This window comes from Pinus tabuliformis, chromosome 3_2 (assembly GCF_031772625.1).
Source record: "Pinus tabuliformis cultivar Carrire ecotype Pingquan chromosome 3_2, CPIR1, whole genome shotgun sequence".
NCBI classification, from domain to species: Eukaryota; Viridiplantae; Streptophyta; class Pinopsida; order Pinales; family Pinaceae; genus Pinus; species Pinus tabuliformis.
In genome coordinates this window covers 1,030,147,507-1,030,157,326 of record NC_142302.1, presented here as the reverse complement: position 1 = coordinate 1,030,157,326, position 9,820 = coordinate 1,030,147,507, and positions in this window count along the sequence as shown.

Sequence of the window (9,820 nt, the reverse complement as noted above, 5' to 3'; positions counted from 1 at the left end):
AGAAAGATTTCTAGCTGGATTTCACCAACAAGTCCAAAAGTAGCGCGAAAAAGCATGGCATCATTGGCACATTAAGCTGCGCACCTTTAAGGTAAATGACTTGGTTTTGTTATATGATAAAAAGTTTGATAAATTTCCAGGGAAATTCAGAATGCACTAGTTAGGGCCCTATGTCATTAAGGAGATTACCGACGGAGGAGCGATTCAGTTGGTCAAATTGAATGGAGATCCCTTCCCAAGAAAGGTGAATGGCAGTCAATTGAAGCCATACATCGGTGGTCCGACCATGTGACTATATGAAGGTAGCATAGTCTTAGCGCTCCAGGTAGCTAAAAGGAGGCACGAGACTATAAACTACACTACTTGGGTTGGGGAGCTGTGCGATTGGAGGATTACGCGAAGCAAGGAAGTGTCACAGGGCTCGCGATAACACGAAGGGAGCTGCGTTACCCAGGGAGAAATCGCGCAGGTCAGCCGGAAAGTGACCGTTAAAGTCACTGTTCATGATTTGACGGTAGAAATGCGGCCAAATGGAGCAGGCGGATGGAAGTTAAGATGGAATTTAAGGATCAGATCCTTGAAAATCTGCCGCCAATCCAGCAATAATGAACCGAATTTGGGGGGAATGGTCGGATTTGAATTCAAAATGCCCTATAAATTACAGGTGGCTGTCCAACAAAAAACACTTGGCATTTCAAGAATTGAGTTGTTGAGTTCTCAGGCGCACATGAACCGCAAGAACTTCGAAGTTATGATAGCCAGTTCAGTATTTGAAACATTACCGAAGGAGACACAGGAGTTCTTGCAGAACATCATGTCAGTGCCCACAGAAGCTATAGATACCGAAGCAGAGGAGTCGGTGATGGAAATTGATATGGAGGCTGAAGAAGTTGCTCTAGAGGTTGCTGAAGTATTAACAGAAGTCCCCAAATCACCAAGGACGCCGAGACCAAAGCCCACCCCAACCAAGGAAAGCGTGAAGGATAAGAAGGGAAAGCAGCCTGCGATACTAGTGCGTGCATTGCCGAGAGGAAACCCACTGAAACCCACTGCATAGGAGAAGGGCAAAGCCATCAATCTAGAGCCGGAGGAGGAAGAAATCGAAGACATCCCGATGGATGATGAGGATGTGGGAGTAGATGTGGAGGAAGTTGAAGCCCATGGTGTTGACCCTATCACTCTGTTGCCTGTGTACATCCCTTCGCGCAAAGGCAAGACCAAGGTCCCGAAAGATATCGACGAGAGCAAGGTCCCCTTGCAAACCCATCTGCTGCCGGATGAAATTGTTTTTGAAGGGCTGCACTTGGGGTGGGTTCCTCTATTAAAGCTTGAAGACTTGGACATGGCCGACCATGAGAAGTTCCCACACCTGGCAACCGAGCAGCTAATGCGCCGCATCATCGATACAACCACCGAAATGACCGCATTAGGGCCGCGAAGGTGGCTCAGAGAGTAGACAAGGTAGGTTTTCACAACCTGCTATGGGTGCCACACTACAATCACACCCCGGTTACCATACTGGTCATCAAGTAGCTACTATTCTTGGTGCATGATGGGTGTCTGTGGTTGGAGGAGCCAATTTCCATCACTGACAGATTGATCCAGAGGATCACACGGTTGCCTTACATAGGAGAAAATCTGGCCATGATATTTGGCAGAAAAGGTGGTGAGTAGGCCCTCGTGGAGACCATGAAAGAGAAGTTTAAGTTGGTAAAGAAGCCGCGTGGATATGCCATATCCAGCATCTGTGACCCTACTATAAAGGTGGCTACACAGATTCTAGATGGGAAGGTGATGAGGAAGTGTTGTGCTGATGAGGTACCGACGCCTGTCGTCGCGCTAACAACCCAGTGCGCTGAAGGAGTTTAGTTCAATTGGGTAGACTATCTCCGCGGTGAGTTCCTTGTGAACTATCGTGAAGCACAGGAGCTCAGCAAGACGTTCCACTATGCGTGGCTCTTGCTGTCGATTGTGCTGGTAGCATGGGAGCTGCCAGAGGACAGCCAATTCCCTTCATTCGTGCTAGACCTACCAGAAGCAATGAAGTACGCATCGTTGTGGGCGACCAAGGATGCGCAACGAATCAAGGACAACAAGATCTTTTGGATCTTGATGGAGATGAACATCCGCATGGCCATCAATCGCAAACCACGGTTGTTGCCTACGGTGTTTTCCAACCTGCAGGGCTACGCAGAGTTCAAAGCAGATTTTCACCATGTGGCCATCAGGGTGTGGAAGGACGTTGTGCAGCAATGGTATGACTTGCCTTACCTGGCAACGGATGACGCCATTGATGCAGTACTTGATCGATGGCCAGCAGAGTGGCACACTACAGTAGACTTGGCGGTGGGAGGGAGCAAGTCCACCACGCAGAGAAAGAAGGAGGAGGCCAAGCTAAAGATGATGTAGCTAGCCGAAAAGAGAAAGAAGGAGGTCGTTGACAAGGCCCAGGTGGAGCGCAATGCCGCTCAGCAGATAGAGAAGCAAACGGATGGAACAAAGCAAGGCTCTCACAAAGGCGCAAGGTCACCTTCACCTAAGACATAAGAGGAAATGGACGAGCAGACAGAACAACACGGCGCAGACCCATAAGCGATGTCTGCCCACATCAAGCGTCCAAGGGAGCAGGAGAAAGGAGGGTCCAAGAAGAAATCAAAGGCTACTAAGACATCACTGGACCCAATCACCCTCACAAAGGGTGATTTGCACGACATCGGTGACATGGTGCGGGATGTCACCGCAGAGACCCTACAATAGTTTGAGCGGTAGTAGCAAATAATCTTGGGGGCTATATAGATTTGTTTGCAGGAACTGCAAACCCACGCATTACTGGCTGGCACAGTGTCTACTAGCCTTGCTATCAGCACTTCAAATGCTGCCAAGATGCTGTGCACGAAGGCCTCCAACGCGATAGTGTTGCCTCCAACGCGATAGTGTTGCCTCCAACGCGATAGTGTTGCCTGATGGAGCACTGACCATGGAGAATGAAGTTGACAAGCCCACTATCAGTGCCCTCAAGGGAGTAGGGTTGAACCTGGTAGTGCTCCCTGGTGAAGCGCTCCACCTCTTATAGGATGGAGTGATTGCGGAGCTGAGGGCCTGTGAGCACCGTGCCCTCCAGGTGATTAGTGAGCAGCAGATTAACAATGAGCAGATGGCACTACAGCGAGACTCTGCCATTGCCGCTGTGACTAACTAGAACAAATGTATAATGCAGGTCATGGAGGAGGCATGCCGAATGGTCCCAGAGTTGTCCATTCATGAGGAAGAACCAGTCGAGGTGCACGACGCTAGTACAAAAATGGCGAAGGTTCAGTTGGAGTTGAACTTGCAGATAAAAGAGTTATAGTTGAAGGCCCAGCCTTCAACTCCGCCAGAAGTAAAGGAGCAGCGGACAACCGCTGTCACAGAAGCAGTAGTGGCGGTTGACAGTGCAGTAGCAAACTGCACGCAACTAGCTCGGGAGGGATTTTATAACACCCGCTTTGAGAATGCCTGTTCGTTTCACCCGATCCGCTTGCTTTGATGGGATAGAATTTCCTGTTGAGCACTTGTTCGAGGTCCTGACAAACTTGCAGGAGGACCCTAATGTATAGTGACTGGAGACAGAAGTGCGTGAGTTGCAGCAGCGCTATGATGAAGTCAAAGGCACAGCGCGAACCGTCACACTCACACAGAGATTGGCAAAGCTGAAGGAGGCCAAGCAACTGAAGGAACAGGTGGATGCAACACTGCACAAGGAAGTAGTGTTGAAGGCACGACTAAAGCCCTGGCTTGATGAGGCTTACATGGTGATAGCCTCTATTGAAGGAAAGCTTGCAACTCTGCAAGCAACTCAGCAAAAGCTTCAGGCTAACAGTTCAGGAGCAGTGACCGAGTATATGGTTGAAGATGTGAAGCAGGCGGCCACATAGTGCACTGCTGAGGTTGCGGTCATACGGGTCGAGCTAGGAGGTCTTAGCACTAAGATATTGATCCGGATTTAAACAGGAATGCAACAAATTACAGAGATAACCATATACACAATGATGCAGCGGAAATAATACTTCATTTCATTAATGGAAAATACTGAAATATGCTTACAACCAGAAATGGAAATCAACCAGCTAGGGCGATGGTAGCTTATCTCTGAGAAGAGATGTGGTGGCTACATGCCTCTGAACTATGTGCTCGAAGGCCTATTTATTGTTGAGAAACAATGGAAAACCCTTAACATTCCAAAACCTAACCCTAGGAGATGAAATGCCAAACTGTGGGCCCTTTTTGGGTAAATTGGTACATCAACTTCCCGGGGTCGTAACTTTGGCATACGATCTCCGTTTGACGCGTACAATAGATCGTTAGAAAGATCTATCCGAGAACTACCACTTTGGGAAGGGCAACATTAGTCCATGGACCCATTTTGCCCCCAGATTTCCCAAAAAACGTCGTTTAGGGCCTCAAAACGGCTCCAAAAGTTCAGGACCCAAAAAACTGCTAAAAATAGTAAGTTGTGCTACAATTAAGGAAACTTAAAATGTTGAGAGAAACAATGGTGGGGGTCCAGGTGGACTTGGCAGGTGGCCACCAATATCGCCTGGATCATTCCTCCCCCCTTAGGAAGCAATGGTCCCCATTGCGTTGAGTTCCTCCATGAGATGAGGAAACTTTTGCTGAACTTGTTCCCTGGTGAGCCACTTGCCCTGCTGAAGGAGTTGGCCTGCTTTGACAACTCGATACAGTTGGATATTCTGTTGGCGAGTGTTCTTGATCTGTGTGTCCATGATCTGATCAGTTGCAGCTTGTTCCATGCAATCTGGATTTAATTCTGTGGGTTTGAGCTGTTCTGCAATGTCGGATGTGTCTAGCAATGGTGGAAAGTATGGACGAAGGCGGTCCACATTGAACACTAGGTGCAGGCCAAGGAATGGGGGAATGCTGAGCTCAAATGCATTGTCTCCCATAGCCTTAGTAATGGTGTAAGGACCATATCGGAGTGGTCTCAATTTTCGATAGGCTCCAGTAAGGCGTTCCTTTTGCAAATGCAACCAGACTTTGTCGCCCACCTGAAACTTGTGTGGCACCTGATGTTGATCATGTCGCTGCTTGTACTTGGCATTTGATTTCTCAAGAATGTCATGGACCTGCTGGCGAATATGTTGGATGCGCTCAATGAAGCTGGTGGCCTTATCTGTTTCGGACTGGACATGAGCTGAATTTATGTGAGTAGCTGCAAGTGGCATGGCCACATCAATGGGGCATAGTGGCTGGAATCCCAAACCCACCTGAAAAGGGCTATGGCCAGTGGAGCTGTGAAGAGCTCGGTTGTAGCTGTGCTGAACATAGGGGAGGCTCTCGTCCCATGTGCGTGGATGCTTTGAGTTATACATGCGCAGAATGTGCACAATCATCCTATTGACAACCTCTGTCTGGCCATCAGTTTGAGGATGGAAGGCTGTGGACTTCGTGAGTTTGGTGTCCAGCATTGACCAGAGACTGGACCAAAATGTGCTGAGAAACCGACTGTCCCGATCTGAGATGATAGATGTGGGATCCCAAAGTGCACCCACACTCGTTCAAAGAAGAGTTTAGCAGTGGCTTCTGCTGTGATATTCTTCTTGCAGGCCGCCATAATGGCCATCTTCGAGAACCTGTCGACGACCACAAAAACACAGTCATTTCCATGCTTAGTGGAAGGAAGGCCTGACATGTAATCCATGGAGATGGATTCCCAAGGTCGACTAGGGGTAGGCAACGGGTATAGAGGTTGTGCTTCTTAATGGTCGGTTTGGCAATGGCACAGGCAGTACATGATGATGTACTTCCCAACATCCTGTCGAAGATTCGGCCAATAGAAATAATTTTGCAGTACTGCCACTGTTTTCTCGACCCTGAAATGCCCAGCAGCCCGACTGTAGTGTGCTTCCCAAATCATCTTGGCACGCTCGCTTGAAGGAACACAAAGGTGACCCAGGTGGCATAACAGGGCATCCTGGAGGTGAAAATCTGGAACATGTCGACCCTCCAAGAGTGTCTGGTATGTGTGGCCGAATTCTGGGTCGCTTTTGTAGAGGAGTGGCCAATCAGAAGTCTCGTGCCCACAAGAGTTGAGCACGGTGGTTAAGCCATGATCGGTGGTCGACTGAGGCAATCTGCAACATTATTGGTGCTGCCCTTTTATACTTGATATTCAAGTGGAACTGTTGCAGGTATGTAGACCACTTTGATGGCGATCATTCTGCAATTTCCCTTGGGTCTGTATGAACTGCAGAGGTCGGTGGTCTGTGTGGATGACTGTTTCCTTCCCCGAAATGTAATGCTTCCATTGTCGGCAGGCCTGTACAATGGAATACATCTCTTTATCATAAGTGGGGTACTTCCGGACTGTGTCTGAAAGTGTTTCACTGTGATATGCCACTGGATGTCCATGTTGAGTAAGGACTGCCCCAATAGCATAGTCAGAGGCATCTGTCTCGACCTCAAATGGTTGTTGTAAATCTGGTAACGCGAGCACTGGTGCCATGCAGAGGCGATCCTTCAACTCCATGAATGCCTTCTGTTGAGATTCAGACCAAAAGAATTTTGCTTTCGCCCCTCCTTGGTGACTTGACTCAAGGGCCAAGTAATATGAGAAAACCCCAACACGAACCTGCGGTAGAAGTTGGCAAGACCTAGAAAGCTGCGGAGCTCTGTTAGAGTGGTTGGAGATGGCCAATCCCGAATGACTTGGATCTTGGCTGGATCGACATGCACCCCCTGTTCATCAATGATGTATCCCAGATACTGAACCTGGGTCATGCCAAAAGTGCATTTCTCCAAATTGGCACATAGCTTGTGTTGCCGCAGTGTTTGGAGAACCTGTCGGATGTGGTGGAGGTGCTCTTCCCAACTCTGGCTGAAGATCAGAATGTCATCCAAGTATACTACTACAAAGGAGTTGGTGAATGGCCGCAAGATGTCATCCATTAGCCTCATGAAGGTTGCAGGAGCATTCGTCAATCCAAAAGGCATAACCAACCATTCGAAAAGGCCCTCCTTGGATTTGAAGGCAGTCTTCCACACATCAGAGGGTTCGATTGGTACCTGGTGATATCCTGACTTCAGATCGATCTTGCTGAAATATTTCGCCCCCTTTAGTTGGTCCAGGAGGTCATCAATCCGCGAGATCGGGTACCTATTACGGACAGTGATCTTGTTCAGCGCCCGATAGTCAATACAGAGTCTCCACGTCCCATCCTTCTTCTGTACCAACACGATCGGGCTCCCACAAGGCGATGAACTCGGACGGATGTGACCTTTCTGCAGGAGCTCCTGAATCTGCCTCTTGATTTCATTGTTCTCCAGAACGGAGCACCGATAAATTGGTCCATTGGGTAGCGGCGCACCTGGGGTCAGATCGATGGAGTGCTTGACCTGACAGTGCAGAGGAACCCCTGCAGGGGAGGTGAAGATGTCCTCGTACTCCTCCACAACCTTGTCCATCTGTAGTTGTCGTGCAGAGGGACCCCGTTTGGAGGCCGCGGCCACCGTCTTCTTCTTTCCTTGAGGGCGTATCATCAGGAAACAAATTTCCTGGTTTTGGAAATGATCTTACTGCATTGTTTTGCAGTAATCAAAGAGATGGCGGTAGGTGGTGCTACCTCTGGTATCCTGTACAACTTATTTCCCAATGTAATAATAACAGCACGGGGCCTTGATTCATACACAGCATGTCGCTTCCACAAGTATGGTTGTCCTAATAATACATCACAAACTTCAAGGGGAGCAATGTCACACAATACCTCATCCGTGAAGGGCTTGATGTTGTATGGAAGGCGACACTGCTGGCTCACGCGAAGATCTCGTCCTTGGTGAAGCCACCCAATGGTGTATGGTTGTGGATGTGCTGTGGTCGGTAAGCCCAATCGCTTCACGACCTCTGCCGAAATGAGGTTCTTTTGACTCCGCTATCTAACAATGAACTGTATCGGGGAGCCCTTTACCCACATCTGGGAGTGGAAGAGACGCTCCTCCTCCTCTGGATCTTCGGGTTCATTTTTCTGGATCTTGGCGGTAGCAACAGTGGCGCTGGGATCCGCATCAATGATCTGCTTCCCTTTTTCATTCCCCTTATCGGGTTCTGACTCAGAGTCGGAACATGCATCTGATTCTGAAACCTTTAGCTCAGCCACCAGTGACTGCTTGGCCCGACACTCACTTGTGTTGTGAGTGGAGCTCTTATGGAACTCACACCATTTTCCAGTGTCCTTTTTCGGCTTCGCGGCGCTGTTCTTTGCTTGCAGCTTCGGCTGGTTGTCTTGGGCTGTCCCGCCTTGGCTTTGTCCTTTGTTCTGTGGTTTAGGGGCACCTTTCCCCTGCTTTGGATTCGCAGATCCAAAGTCTCGCTTCTTTTGTTTAAACTTCTGCTCGACCTTGACGGCATATCGGTATGCTGCGCCGAGCGAGGAGATGTTCAGGAATTGTATTTCTTCCTGGATGTACTTGTGCAGGCAGCCACGGTATTTGAGTATCAAATGTTGCTCCGAATCCTTGATACCCAACTTTGTGCGAAGGGTATGGAAAAGATTGGTGAACTCCGGCACATCTTGGTCCCTTCCCTGCCGCAGCGTGGTCCACTTTATGTATTCATCCTCATAGCTTCCGACAGGGTAGTACTGCTCCTTGATGGCATCCCGGAATGAATCCCAGGTGGGTGCGGCTGAAAATAGTGAGCCAGTACTTTCATCCTTCTGCTCGCAGTAGGTTTCCCACCAGTCCTTGACGTGGGGGGCTGCTTTGAGAAGAGAAAAAACAATCTTTTCCCGACTCGAAAATTCATGAACAGAAAAATAACCCTCTAGCAGATTTAACCATTTATCTACGGCATCTGCGTCTATCTGACCCTCGAATATGGGGATTTCAAAATTAACTTGTACCTTAAAGGGTGTGGCGTTTCCAGAGTAGCTGCTGGAAGTCGATGCGTTGCTTCTGGGTAGCGCTGAAGGATCTGGGCAAAGCTGTCCATCATCGCGTTCCGTTGTCGCTCGAGGCTTCTTCGAGCAAGATTTTGATGGGATCTCCTGCCCCCTCGTCTTTCTTCTCATCCGCCATGGGAGGCCATCGGGATTTGCGAGGCTGGTCTTGCAAAGGTTCAACCAGTTCAAGCCCTAACTCCTTATATCCCGACCTTGTTGGGGACATGCAAAGAAAAACAGAGAAAAAAGCAGACCGCTCTGATACCACTGATCCGGATTTAAACAAGAACGCAACAAATTACAGAGATAACCATATACACAAAGATGCAGTGGAAATAATACTTCATTTCATTAATGTAAAATACTGAAATATGCTTACAACAGAAATGGAAATAAACCAGCTAGGGCGATGGTAGCTTATCTCTGAGAAGAGATGTGGCTGGCTACATGCCTCTGAAATGTGTTACAATGAGGCTCGAAGGCCTATTTATTGTTGAGAAACAATGGAAAACCCTTAACATTCCAAAACCTAACCCTAGGAGATGAAACGCCAAACTGTGGCCCCGTTTGGGTAAATTGGTACATCAACTTCTTCCGGGGTCGTAACTTTGGCATACGATCTCCGTTTGACGCGTACAATAGCTCGTTAGAAAGATCTATCCGAGCACTCCACTTTGGGAAGGGAAACATTAGTCCATGGACCCATGTTGCCCCAGATTCCCCAAAAAACGTCGTTTAGGGCCTCAAAACGGCTCCAGAAGTTCAGGACCCGAAAAACTGCTAAAAATAGTAAGTTGTGCTACAATTAAGGAAACTGAAATCCTGAGAGAAACAATGGTGGGGGTCCAGGTGGACTTGGCAGGTGGCCACCAATATCCACCTGGATC